This window comes from Tachyglossus aculeatus, chromosome 7 (genome assembly GCF_015852505.1).
Source record: "Tachyglossus aculeatus isolate mTacAcu1 chromosome 7, mTacAcu1.pri, whole genome shotgun sequence".
Classification (NCBI taxonomy): Eukaryota; Metazoa; Chordata; class Mammalia; order Monotremata; family Tachyglossidae; genus Tachyglossus; species Tachyglossus aculeatus.
This window is the reverse complement of record NC_052072.1, coordinates 37,165,910-37,179,769: the sequence shown is the minus strand read 5'-3', so window position 1 is coordinate 37,179,769 and position 13,860 is coordinate 37,165,910. Positions and strand designations below refer to the sequence as shown.

The following is a 13,860-nucleotide window of genomic DNA, read 5'->3' as shown; positions in this document are numbered from 1 at the left end:
GTTTCAGAGAACGGGGAAAGCTGATACGGTTTTTAAAAACACTGATTATTGCTACAGATTGCAGTGAGGTCCACTTTATTCCCGAAGGTGAATTCTGTAAATGCTAATTTATTGTTTAGACTGTGAGCCCACTGTTGGGTAGGGACTGTCTCTATATGTTGCCAACTTGTACTTCCCAAGCGCTTAGTACAGTGCTCTGCACACAGTAAGCGCTCAATAAATACGATTGATTGATTGATTGATTATACCATAAGCCTAGAAATGATACAGCTTGGAGCCCTGAGTAAAACCTCATGGCAAAATCATTTTTTATGTTTAATGTCTTCTTAAGCTGTGAAATTAATCACTTGATGGGTTGGTTATTTGAATAGTCTCCTTTCCCCGGAATGTTTTAGTCAGGTAGTTTGGATAAAATTCCTAAATGTCAGTTTACGGAGGGGGGGTGAGTTTGACTTGAAGAGAAAAGCCAGTATTTTCAAGATAGAGAAGGGAATGGAAGATGGGTAACAACAGGAAGGGGAAAATTCCTAATTAGTGTGTGAATTTTAGAGTGAAGAGTGTATAGTAAATATTTTTCTTATAAACTGCCATTAAAATATTGAGCAATAGAAAATAGAACCGAAGAGGCTAGAGGGAAAAAAAACCAACCCCAAAACAAGTTAAGGATGATTTGCTTTTTGAGGAAACTCTAATTTAGATATTTTTAGAATAATTGATGGTAAAGATGGTCAGACTATAATTTTAGTGTGGAAAATGTGCTTAAATATTTTAATGACGGAATTTTATTTCCTCTAAGTACTGGTTTCAGGAAAAAACATAAATCTGTAGAGATGTTTCAGTTCATCTTGGCCCGGCAGACCAATGCTGAGTGAGAAGGTCTTATGTCTAAAAGGTGGACAGCCTGACTTGGATGTTATAAAATCTTTTATTAAATAAAATTAAAACCTTTCATTTGATATTTTGGTTACCATGTAAGCACAATCAGAACCTACTGTTTCGGTTGTCGTATGAAGAAAATCACTACTGGTTTTAAAAAACTGGGAAAAGCACAAAACTTATTGAATAGTTTAAAAATCAAATCGGAGTAATGGTAATGATGGGGTTTGTTTTACCTTTGACCTCTTTGCACGAGAAGTAAGGTGCAAAGATTTTTAATTGAAGCGTCAGTGATTTTTCTTGCCTTGTTTAAAAAAATCATTTGTGCATGCTTTTGTTCCTGGGAGGATGGTGGAGAGATGTGAGCCTGCTGTTGGGTAGGGACCGTCTCTAAATGTTGCCAGCTTGTACTTCCCAAGCGCTTAGTACCGTGCTCTGCACACAGTAAGCGCTCAATAAATACGATTGAATGAATGAATGAGGGGCTTGGCTAGGTGGAATGAGGGTTGAAGATTTTTTCTGAGTGAGATCCTTGATCCCGGAGAGAATTGCCTTTAAGATTTCCACCTGACACTAGGATTTTTCTTATTTTGGTTGTGAAGCTTGCCAGACCTCACTGATTGATTCATTCAGTCATATTTATTGAGCGCTTACTGTGTGCAGAGCACTGGACTAAGCACTGGTGTTTAGCAGTGAACAAAAATCCGCACCACCTCGTCTTCCCCGCTCCACTCGTGAATATGCCCACCGTGAGGGCCACGTTTAATAAGAGCTTACGAAAGTGGCAAGGTCGCGGCAGGGTTTGCTGCTTGAGGAGGTCTTTTCCGTGTCCAGCGTCACTGACCCTACCAACCGACCATTCGATCAATCAATCAATCAATCAATCAATCGTATTGAGCGCTTACTATGTGCAGAGCACTGTACTAAGCGCTTGGGAAGTACAAATTGGCATCACATAGAGACAGTCCCTACCCAACAGTGGGCTCACAGTCTAAAAGGGGGAGACAGAGAACAGAACCAAACATACCAACAAAATAAAATAAGTAGGATAGAAATGTACAAGTAAAATAAATAAATAAATAGAGTAATAAATATGTACAACCATATATACATATATACAGGTGCTGTGGGGAAGGGAAGGAGGTAAAACGGGGGGATGGAGAGGGGGACGAGGGGGAGAGGAAAGAAGGGGGAGAGGAAAGAACCGACCATTCGATCGATCGATCGTATTATTCCGGTGTAGGAGGGAGAGTCCGGTGGTTCGGGGCACCCCGTCACCACTCTTGAAAGACAACTCCGGTGCATATATATGTATATATGCTTGTACATATTTATTACTCTATCTATTTATTTATTTATTTATTTATTTATTTTACTTGTACATAGCTATTCTATTTATTTTATTTTGTTAGTATATTTGGTTTTGTTCTCTGTCTCCCCCTTTTAGACTGTGAGCCCACTGTTGGGTAGGGACTGTCTCTATATGTTGCCAATTTGTACTTCCCAAGCACTTAGTACAGTGCTCTGCACATAGTAAGCGCTCAATAAATACGATTGATGATGATGATGATATCCTGCTCCTGCCGGTAATGGGGTAACTCCCACTCCGCCATCCAAAACCAAAGCCCTACACTAGTGTGCACCCCCATGGTGGTGTCATAGGCGAATGAAGATGAGCCCCGTCGGGCAGCATCCGTGGTGTTTGATCAGCCCTTTATGGATGCAGGACCCCCCTCGCTGTGGGAGGAAGCGGATCCGGTGGAAAGAGCGCAGGAATGGGAGTCGGGAAGACAAGGAGTCGGAAGGTCCCACCTTTGCCATTGGCCTACTGTTTGACGGTGCGCAAGTTGCCTAACCTCGCTGTGTGTAAAGTGTGGATAAGATAGCGAGTCCCGTGTCCCATCCCTTGTGTCTTCTAGCTCAGCACGTGCCACATAGGAAGTATTTAATAAATGCCATCGTTATTAAAAAATAGGCCCTAATTTTGCCCGTAAAGTTGGAAGAGACGATCTTTCAGCGACACTCGTGCACAGTTGAAATCTTACTGTCCCCTGCATCATCTCTGAATGAGAAGGATGGCTATGTGAAATTACACGATAGATACCCGGAGGGACATCATTTCATAGTTCGGACTGAATTCGAATAGTCCTTTAAGTTATTTTAATTTAATGGTGTAAGTACGCTGGACGTTCGCTGAAATATTTTGAAAGTAAGATGTGCCAGTTCAGTAATTTGGACTGATTTTGTTTTGTGGGTTTTTTTTAAGCAAAAGAAATGTGGAAGTGGTAGAGTAGGGTATTCTTTTCTATGGCATTAATAGGATTATAAGGTAAATTGGTTATCCTTAGTCTTGAACTGAAGGACAGTGACCTCCTTCTTGCCAAACCCAACGGCTCTTACTCTGTCCTAATCCTCCTTGACCTCCCAGCTCCCTGTGGGCCACCCCCTTCTCCTCAGCACGCTGTCCAAACTTGGCTTCACAGACTCCATCCTCTCCTGGTTCTCCTCTTATCTCTCCGGCCATTCATTCTCAGTCTTCTTTGTGGGCTCCTCCTCCCCCTCCCATCCCCTTACTGTAGGGGTTCCTCAAGGGTCAGTTCTCGGCCCCCTCTGCTCTCTATCTACACTCACTCCCTTGGTGACCTCATTCGCTCCCACGGCTTCAACTATCATCTCTACGCTGATGACACCCAAATCTCCATCTCTGCCCCTGCTCTCTCTCCCTCCCTTCAGGCTCAGGTCTCCTCCTGCCTTCAGGACATCTCCATCTGGATGTCTGCCCACCATCTAAAGCTCAGTATGTCCAAGACTGAACTCCTTATCTTCCCTCCCAAACCCTGCCCTCTCCCTGACTTTCCCATCACTGTAGACGGCACTGCCATCCTTCCCGTCTCACAAGCCCGCAACCTTGGTGTCATCCTCGACTCCGTTCTCTTGTTTACCCCTCACATCCAATCCGTCACCCAAACCTGCCGGTCTCACCTCCGCAACATTGCCAAGATCCGCCCTTTCCTCTCCATCCAAACCGCTACCCTGCTGGTTCAATCTCTCATCCTGTCCTGACTGGATTACTGCTTCAGCCTCCTCTCCGATCTCCTATCCTTCTGTCTCTCCCCACTTCAGTCTATACTTCACGCCACTGCCCAGATCATCTTTGTGCCGAAACGCTCTGGGCATGTCACTCCCCTCCTCAAAAATCTCCAGTGGCTGCCAGTCAACCTATGCATCAAGCAAAAACTCCTCACTCTCGGCCTCGGGGCTCTTCATCACCTCTCCTACCTCATCTCCCTTCCCTCCTTCTCCAGCCCAGCCCACACCCTCCGCTCCTCTGCCGCTCACCTCCTCACTGGGCCTCGTTCTCGCCTGTCCCGCCATCGACCCCCAACCTCCCCCTGGCCCGGAATGCCCTCCCTCCGCACATCCGCCAAGCTAGCTCTCTTCCTCCCTTCAAAGCCCTACTGAGAGCTCACCTCCTCCAGGAGGCCTTCCCACACTGAGCCCCCCTTTTCCTCTGTTCCTCCCCATCCCCCCCGCCCTACCTCCTTCTCCTCCCCACAGCACCTGTATATATGTTTGTACAGATTTATTACTCTATTTTATTAACTCATTCATTCAGTCATATTTATTGAGTGCTTACTGTGTGCAGAGCACTGTACTAAGCACTGGGGAGGTTACAAGGTGATCAGGTTGTCCCACGGGGGGCTCACGGTCTTAATCCCCATTTTCCAGATGAGGTAACTGAGGCCCAGAGAAGTGAAGTGACTTGCCCAAAGTCACACAGATGACAGGTGGCGGAGCCGGGATTTGAACCCATGACCTCTGACTCCAAAGCCCAGGCTCTCTCCACTGAGCCACGTTGCTGCTTGTACATATTTACTATTTTGTTAATGATGTGCATCTAGCTTTATTTCTGTTTGTTCTGACGACTTGACACCTGTCCACATGTTTTGTTTTGTTGTCTGTCTCCCCCTTCTAGACTGTGAGCCCGTTGTTGGGTAGGGACCGTCTCTATATGTTGCCAACTTGTACTTCCCAAGCGCTTAGTCCAGTGCTCTGCACACAGTAAGCGCTCAGTAAATACGATTGAATGAATGACAAACTCAAAAACCCAGCTATTCTCTCCTAATGCTATCACACATTGTATTCCAATTCGGTCTTAAGCAGTTCTTCCCCTAGATGTGGGGTAGGTTGTCCAGTTGAGGTTGACGTAAAGGTAAAGAATAGTGGAGTTATCCTTTGGGTTTGAATTTAAATCTCCCTAAAGTTTCATTTACTAAGGTTGAGAAGCATTGTGGCCTAATAATTGTTGCCAACTTGTACTTCCCAAGCGCTTAGTCCAGTGCTCTGCACACAGTAAGCACTCAATAAATATGATTGATTGATTGATTGATTAATAGATAGACCACAGGCCTGTGAATCAGGAGTCTTGGGATCCGCCATTTGCCTGCTGTTTACAACTTCGAGCAAGTACTTAATTTCTCTGTGTCACAGTTTCCTCCTTCGTAAAATGGGAATTCATATACATCCTCCCTTTTACTTGGACCGTTTCGCCCTGTGTCCGGCAGGAATTGTGTCTGATCTGATTATCTTGTATTTGCTCCTGCTCTTAGTGTACAGTGCTTGGCACATGCTTAGTTAGCGTACTATTACTATTATTATTCTTTTCCACTGTATTATTAAGTCAGAGAAAATTGTAGGCTCCCACTGAAACCTTTGTATGTGATTGAGGTGAGGAAATAAATGGTGACAGTATTGTCAATTTGAAAATCATTTATAACCCCTAGACTCTCCCATTTTCAAAGATCCTTTATTCCAGAAAGATATTTTGTAAGACTTTATTACTCTATTTTATTTGTGCATATTTATTCTATCTATTTTATTTCGTTAATATGTTTTGTTTTGTTCTCTGTCTCCCTCTTCTAGACTGTGAGCCCACTGTTGGGTAGGGACCGTCTCTATATGTTGCCAACTTGGACTTCCCAAGCGCTAGGTACAGTGCTCTGCACACAGTTAGCACTCAATAAATACGATTGAGTGAATGAATATTTGGATGTAGTCTCTTAAATGACTTTCAGTTGAGAGAGTATCGTAGATTTGATTTTTTTGTGTGTGTGCACCTAGTCTGACCACTCATGACATTATTTTTATTATAGTATTTGTTGAGCACTGTTGTAAGCACTGGGATAGTGCTCTCCCCCTCGTCCCCCTCTCCATCCCCCCCATCTTACCTCCTTCCCCTCCCCACAGCACCTGTATGTATGTATATATGTTTGTACATATTTATTACTCTATTTATTTATTTTACTTGTACATATCTATTCTATTTTATTTTGTTAGTATGTTTGGTTTTGTTCTCTGTCTCCCCCTTTTAGACTGTGAGCCCACTGTTGGGTAGGGACCGTCTCTATATGTTGCCAACTTGTACTTCCCAAGCGCTTAGTACAGTGCTCTGCATACAGTAAGCGCTCAATAAATACGATTGATTGATTGATAGATAGATCAGTTCATCAGGTTGGGCACAGTCCCATATAGGACTCAGTCTAAGTAGGAGGGAGAACAGGCAGTGAACCCCATTTTAAAGCCGAGGAAACTGAGGCTCAGAGAAGTGACTTTTGCAAAGTCGCACAGCAGACAAGTTGGCCAGGCAGGGATTAGAACCCAGGTCCTCTGAGTCCCGGGCCGTTGCTTTTTCCAGTAGGCCAGGCTGTTTACCAAGTTCGCTACATGTAACAATACAAAGTCATAAACCACAAGGCAGTCACTTAAATGAAAAAAAAACCAACAACAACAAACCTCTGATTGTATCTCACTAAATTAGATTTACTTTATTTTTAGTTTGTGTTTTTCAGAAAGCAACCAGGATAATTAGATTGAATTTTATGCTCTTGATAATGTTGGGTTTCTAAATCAGCGATCTCAGTGTTGCGTCAGGTCTACGTGCCGATTTTACCGAATAGAAGAAATTGCTGATTATCGATACGAAATATCGTGTAGCAAGAAGTGGTGACTCAACATAGCCAGTCTTTGGGGTTGCAGGTTTAATAAGTAAATTTTAGTAAATGAATTTTTAAGGCTAAGTTTTTAGCATAGTCAAACAGTTCTAAGTAGTATACAGTACTTCCCACATCCTGCTCTGAATCTGACGTTATTCCCAGCTCTGAGCACGAAAAGGAGCACCGGAATTGGCCCAGAAATGGATGCCTTGCAGAGTAGGGCACACAGGTTGGTGGTGGGCGATTTCCTCTGGGCATGTGAGGGCTGTTAAACTTTATGAGTGCACCCCACATAATGAGAATGGACTATCCTGCTTTGGATTACATTTAATTACGTGACTAATTCTAATTCATACCCCCATTTTGGGTCTAAAAGCTATCCAGTGAAATCGAATGCACCAAATTCATTCATTCATTCAATCGTATTTATTGAGCTCTTACTGTGTGCAGAGCACTGTACTAAGCACTTGGGAAGTACTAGTTGGCAGCGTATAGAGACGGTCCCTACCCAGCAGTGGGCTCACAGTCTAGAAGGGGAGACAGACAACAAAACAAAACATATTAACAAAATAACATAAATAGAATAAATATGTACAAGTAAAATAAATAAATAGAGTAATAAATATGTACAAACATATATACGGGTGTGGTGGGGAGGGGAAGGAGGTAGGATGGGGGATGAGGGGGGAAGAGGAAGGGGGGGCTCAGTCTGCGATAAAGAGGTAAGAGAGAGGTGAAAGATGAGAGAAGAGAGATGACAGAGCAGAGAGATGGAGAGAGACAAAGAGGGAAGAGAGCGATGAAATAGAAGAGAGAAGAGAGACAGAGAGAGGAAAGATGGAGGGGGAAGAGGTGAGAGAGAGGTGAAAGATGAGCAAAGAGATGAGAGATGGCAAGCAGAGAGATGGAGAGAGACAAAGGGGAAAGAGAGATGAAATAAGAGAGGAGACAGAGAGAGAGGAAAGATGGAGGGGGAAGAGATGAAGAGGTGAGGGAGGTGAAGGATGAGAGAAGAGATGAGAGAGAAGCAGAGAGATGAAACAGAAGAGAGAAGAGAGACAGAGAGAAAGGAAAGATGGAGGGGGAAGAGATGAAGAGGTGAAGGATGAGAGGAGATGAGAGATAGCAAGCAGAGAGATGATGAGAGAAAGGGGAGGTAGAGATGAAACAGAGAGAAGAGAGATGGAGAGAGACAGAGAGAGATGAAAGATAGAGAGATGGAGAGAGACAAAGGGGAGAGAGAGAGAGATGAAACAGAAGAGAGATGGAGTCACCTGCTCTACCAGAGAGGGAATTCTTCCCACATCCACAGCATTGCTTTAAACCTCTCGAAGGCGATGTTTTTCATGGTGAGGCCAGTGTCGATGACGGGCCAGGTGAGGTGCCTCTCCACCTCCCAGCCTTTTGGGCTTCACGGAGTCCAGCGTGAGACGTTCCGTCTCCTGGGAGAGGTCAGAGTGCTCGGTGGGGCGACCCGTTGGTCATGGTTCACCTCCGCCCAGCTATCCTGTCCCTTGAACCGAAAGCTCCGTCGCCCTCTAATCCAGCTCATGTTGTCCAACCCCAGTAACGTGATATCGACGCGGAGTTTTGCACCACTTCTCCAGATGCCACAGATATCGTCGGGGCAGGTCCTCGAAACCAGCGGCACCCAGCTGGTGAATTCCCATTGCAGCCGCACGTAAAAATCTGGTTTTAAAAAGAATGTACGTTTGTGGAGCCGCTCCGATTGTGCTTCTAGAAACACCTTATGACATTACCATATTAAACACAGCAGTGAGTGAAGAGAAGGATGGCTAAGAGGAAGAGGGGTTGCCGTTAAATATAGGATCCATCAGGTTTTGGAAGGAGTCACCTTAAATCGAGTTCCATTTAATAACTGTGGTAACCGTTAAGTGCTCACTATGTACTAAGCACTGGGGTAGATACAAATTCATCAGGTCGCAGAGAAGCAGCGTGGCTCAGTGGAAAAGGGCCCGGACTTTGGAGTCGGAGGTCATGGGTTCAAATCCCAGCTCTGCCAATTGTCAGCTGTGGGACTTTGGGCAAGTCACTTCACTCATCTGGGCCTCAGTTACCTCATCCGGAAAATGGGGATTAAAACTGTGAGCCCCACATGGGACAACCTGATCACCTTGTATCCTCCCCAGTGCTTAGAACAGGGCTTTACACATAGTAAGCGCTTAATAAAGGCCATCATTATTAAGTAGGAGGAACAACAGGAATCGACTCTTCATTTTGCAGATGAAAGAACTGAGGTAATAATAATGATATAATAATAATAATAATAATAATGATGTTGGTATTTGTTAATCACTGGCTATGTACCAAGCACTGTTCTAAGCGCTGGGTAGGTACAAGGTGATCAGGTTGTCCCATATGGGGCTCACAGTCTTCATCCCCATTTTACAGATGAAGTAATAATAGTAATAATAATGGCATTTATTAAACACTTACTATGTGCAAAGCACTGTTCTAAGCGCTGGGGAGGTTACAAGGTGATCAGGTTGGCCCAAAGGGGGCTCACAGTCAATCCCCATTGTACAGATGAGGTAACTGAGGCGCAGAGAAGTGAAGTGGCTTGCCCAAAGTCACACAGCCGACAGTTGGCGGAGCCGGGATTTGAACCCATGACAACTGACTCCAAAGCCCGGGCTCTTCCCACTGAGCCACGCTGCTTCTCTGAAGTAACTGAAGCACAGAGATTTGCCCAAAGTCACACAGCTGATAAGTGTCAGAGCCGGGATTAGAACCCAGGACCTCCGACTCCCAAGCCCGGGCTCTTTCCACTAAGCCACGCTGCGGTAAAGTGACTTGCCCAAGGTCACACAGCAGGTTTGTAGGTGGAGCCAGGATTAGAACCCAGGTCGTCTGACTCATTCGTTCATTCGGTCAGATTTATTGAGCGCTTACCCTGTGCGGAGCACTGTATTAAGTTCTCGGGAAAGTACAACAACAAACAGACACATTCCTGCCCACAGTGAGCTTACAGTCTGGAATCCCAGGCCTGTGCCCATTCCACTAGGCAACACTGCTTCCCTGTCTCAGAGTCCGTTTGTTATGGCGCTGGAAGATCATTCTCCCTGTTTAATTTGGCAAAGTGGGCCTGGCTGAAATTAGGTATTGAAAAACCATTCTCTAAAGGGATTAATTAAAAAAGTCAGGAAATTTTGCTTTAGAGATTTGGCACCTGTATCTTGCTCCATTTGTAAATGTTCCTCTTTGGTCTCATAATTCAAGTAAGCGACTACAGGCACACCCCGAAATTTATCGTTAGCATGTCCAAAATGTGGGGGTTTGGTGAAATGTCTGGTGGCGTAGGCTATCCCGGAGGCCTAAGCGTAATTTTGTGTGTTCGGGTTCCCGAACCAGCTCCAAAGGGGTGACCGAAATTATTTAAAATTACTCCGTAGGTCACTCCCCACAGACCCCCTCTGCTCATTTCTTCCTCTCCACGATTCCTCGAGACTTTCTGGACCCCAGCAAACAAAACATGAGCTCCTGCATTGGTCTACCTACCCCCTGGCCACAATTTAAGCCCTATGCTGCTGCTGCTACTGCTTCCAGTTGGGAGGGAGCCCAAAAATGTTGGAAAAATCTCCGCCTGGACCCTGATAACCAGATTCCCTAGTTCTGACCCCACATCCTTGCCTCAAACAGTGACGAGCCAGTTCGGTTTGACCTTGGCCTTTTTCCCTCTTGCTGTTCTCTGCTTGAGTCCAGGTTCTGGCCCTAGCATCTCGTCTGCTTTTGTCACCATGGAGACCAAGCATCCCTTTAGCCCAAGGGCATTTCCAGGTACTTAGCAGCTGAAAGGAAGCGGTAATTAACGGCCACAACTTTCCACTGCTCCCTCCTCCCTTACCCCACCGGTAGCAGCCCTGAACTTTTTTAAAAAAAGTGTTATTGGTTAAGTGCTGTTCTGTGCCAAGAATCAATCAATCAATCATCGTATTTATTGAGCGCTTACTGTGTGCAGAGCACTGTCCTAAGCGCTTGGGAAGTCCAAGTTGGCAACATATAGAGATGGTCCCTACCCAACAGTGGGCTCACAGTCTAGAAGGGGGAGGCAGAGAACAAAACCAAACATATTAACAAAGTAAAATAAATAAAATAGATATGTACAAGTAAAATCTGTAATCAATCAATCAATTGTATTTATTGAGCGCTTACTGTGTGCAGAGCACTGTACTAAGTGCTTGGGAAGTCCAAGTTGGCAACATATAGAGACAGTCCCTACCCAACAGTGGGCTCACAGTCTAGGAGGGGGAGACAGAAGAAAACCAAACATATTAAAATAAAATGAATAGATATGTACAAGTAAAATCTGTGCTAAGCACAGGGGTAGATAGAATCAATCAGTCGTATTTATTGAGCGCTTACTGTGTGCAGAGCACTGGACTAAGCGCTTGGGAAGTCCAAGTTGGCAACATATAGAGACAGTCCCTACCCAACAGTGGGCTCACAGTCTAGAAGGGGGAGGCAGAGAATAAAACCAAACATATTAACAAAATAAAATAAATAGAATAGATATGTCCAAGTAAAATCTGTGCTAAGCACAGGGTAGATAGAAGATAATCAGGTTAGACACAGTCTCTGTCCCTCTGTCTCCCCCTTCTAGACTGTGAGCCCATTGTTGGGTAGGGACTGTCTCTATATGTTGCCGACTTGGACTTCCCAAGCGCTTAGTACAGTGCTCTACACACAGTAAGTGCTCAATAAATACGATTGAATGAATGAATGAGGCTTACAATTTAAGGGGGAGGGAGAACAGGCACTGAATCCCCATTTTGCAGCTGTGAAAACTGAGACACAGAGAAGTGAAGTGACCTGCCCATGCTTTTTAAAAGAGTAGGTTTAGGTCATCGTGACTTTTAGGCAAATGAGGCATCAAGCTTCATTTTCAGTCCAAAATGATAGAGCAGGGATTAGAACCCAGATCCTCTGACTCCCCCGGGGCCCTTTTTGCAGCTTCTCAGCACTGGGGAGGAAGGGAAGGCTGCAATTACTGAATGGAAAATGAGGAATGGGATAGCAGCCAGACGTGGTTGGGTTATTTTCCTGAGGCCAAAGATAGCCCAGATTCAACCAGTCAATCCATAGCATTTATTGAGTTGCTTACAGTGTGCAGATCACTGTACAAGACACTTGAGAGAAGACAATACAACAGAGTTGGTAGACACATTACCTGCCCACAATAATAATAATAATAATAATAATGGTATTTGTTAAGTGCTTACTATGTGCCAAGCACTGTTCTAAGCGCTAGGGGGGATTCATTCAATCATATTTATTCAATCAATCAATCGTATTTATTGAGCGCTTACTGTGTGCAGAGCACTGGACTAAGCGCTTGGGAAGTCCAAGTTGGCAACATATAGAGACAGTCCCAACCAACAGTGGGCTCACAGTCTAAAAGGGGGGGACAGAGAACAAAACCAAACATACCAATAAAATAAATAGAATAGATATGTGCAAGTAAAGTAAGTAAATAGAGTAATAAATATGTACAAACATATATACATATATACAGGTGCTGTGGGGAAGGGAAGGAGGTAAGATGGGGATGGAGAGGGGGAGAGGAAGGAAGGGGCTCAGTCTGGGAAGGCCTCCTGGAGGAGGTGAGCTCTCAGTAGGGCCATTTATTTATTTATTTATTTATTGAGCATTTATTGCGTTTATTATGCATTTATTGAGCGCTTACTGTGTGCAGAGCACTGTATTAAGCGCTTGGGAAGTCCAAGTTGACAACATATAGAGACGGTCCCTACCCACCAGTGGGCTCGCAGTCTAGAAGGGGGAGACAGAGAACAAAACCAAACATACTAACAAAATAAAATAAATAGAATAGATTTGTACAAGTAAAATAAATAAATAAATGGAGTAATAAATATGTACAAACATGGTTCTCCCACTTGTCTCCTGTGTGATCTTGGGCAAGTCACTTAACTTTTCTGGGTAGGGACCGTCTCTCTATGTTGCCAACTTGTACTTCCCAAGCGCTTAGTCCAGTGCTCTGCACACAGTAAGTGCTCAATAAATGCGATTGATTGATTGATTGATTGATTTTCTGTATCTCGGTTACCGTATCTGTAAACTGGGGAATAAGTGTGAGCCCCATGTGGGAGAAGGACTGTGCCTAATCTGATTAGCTTTTGTCTTCCCCAGTGCCGGGCCCATAGTAAGTGCTTAACAAATACAGTGTGGCTCAGTGGAAAGAGCACAGGCTTTGGAGTCAGAGGTCATGGGTTCAAATCCCAGCTCTGCCAGTTGTCAGCTGTGTGACTTTGGGCAAGTCGCTTCACTTGTCTGGGCCTCAGTTACCTCATCTGTAAACTGGGGAATAAGTGTGAGCCCCATGTGGGAGAAGGACTGTGCCTAATCTGATTAGCTTTTGTCTTCCCCAGTGCCTGGCCCATAGTAAGTGCTTAACAAATACAGCGTGGCTCAGTGGAAAGAGCACAGGCTTTGGAGTCAGGGGTCTTGGGTTCAAATCCCGGCTCTGCCAACTGTCAGCTGTGTGACTTTGGGCAAGTCATTTAACTTCTCTGGGCCTCAGTTCCCTCATCTGGAAAATGGGGATGAAGACTGTGAGCCCCCCGTGGGACAACCTGATCACCTTGTAACCTCTCCAGTACTTAGAACAGTGCTTGGCATACGGTAAGCGCAGAGAAGCAGCGTGGCTCAGTAGAGAGAGCCCGGGCTTTGGAGTCAGAGGTCATGGGTTCAAATCCCGGCTCTACCAGTTATCAGCTGTGTGACTTTGGGCAAGCCACTTCACTTCTCTGGGCCTCAGTTACCTCATCTGGAAAATGGGGATTAAGAGTGTGAGCCCCCCTTGGGACAATCTGATCACCTTGTAACCTCTCCAGCGCTTAGAACAGTGCTTGGCACACAGTAAGTGCAGAGAAGCAGTGTGGCTCAGTGGAAAGAGCCCGGGCTTTGGAGTCAGAGGTCATGGGTTCAAATCCTGGCTCCGCCAGTTGTCAGC

General features: G+C 44.9%; 1 protein-coding gene across 13 annotated transcripts in view; it reads left to right on the top strand.

The window, feature by feature from the left end:
* The window catches only part of DLG1 (discs large MAGUK scaffold protein 1), a 241,181-nt gene that overhangs the window by 104,420 nt on the left and 122,901 nt on the right, over positions 1 to 13,860 (top strand). The window lies entirely within an intron of this gene.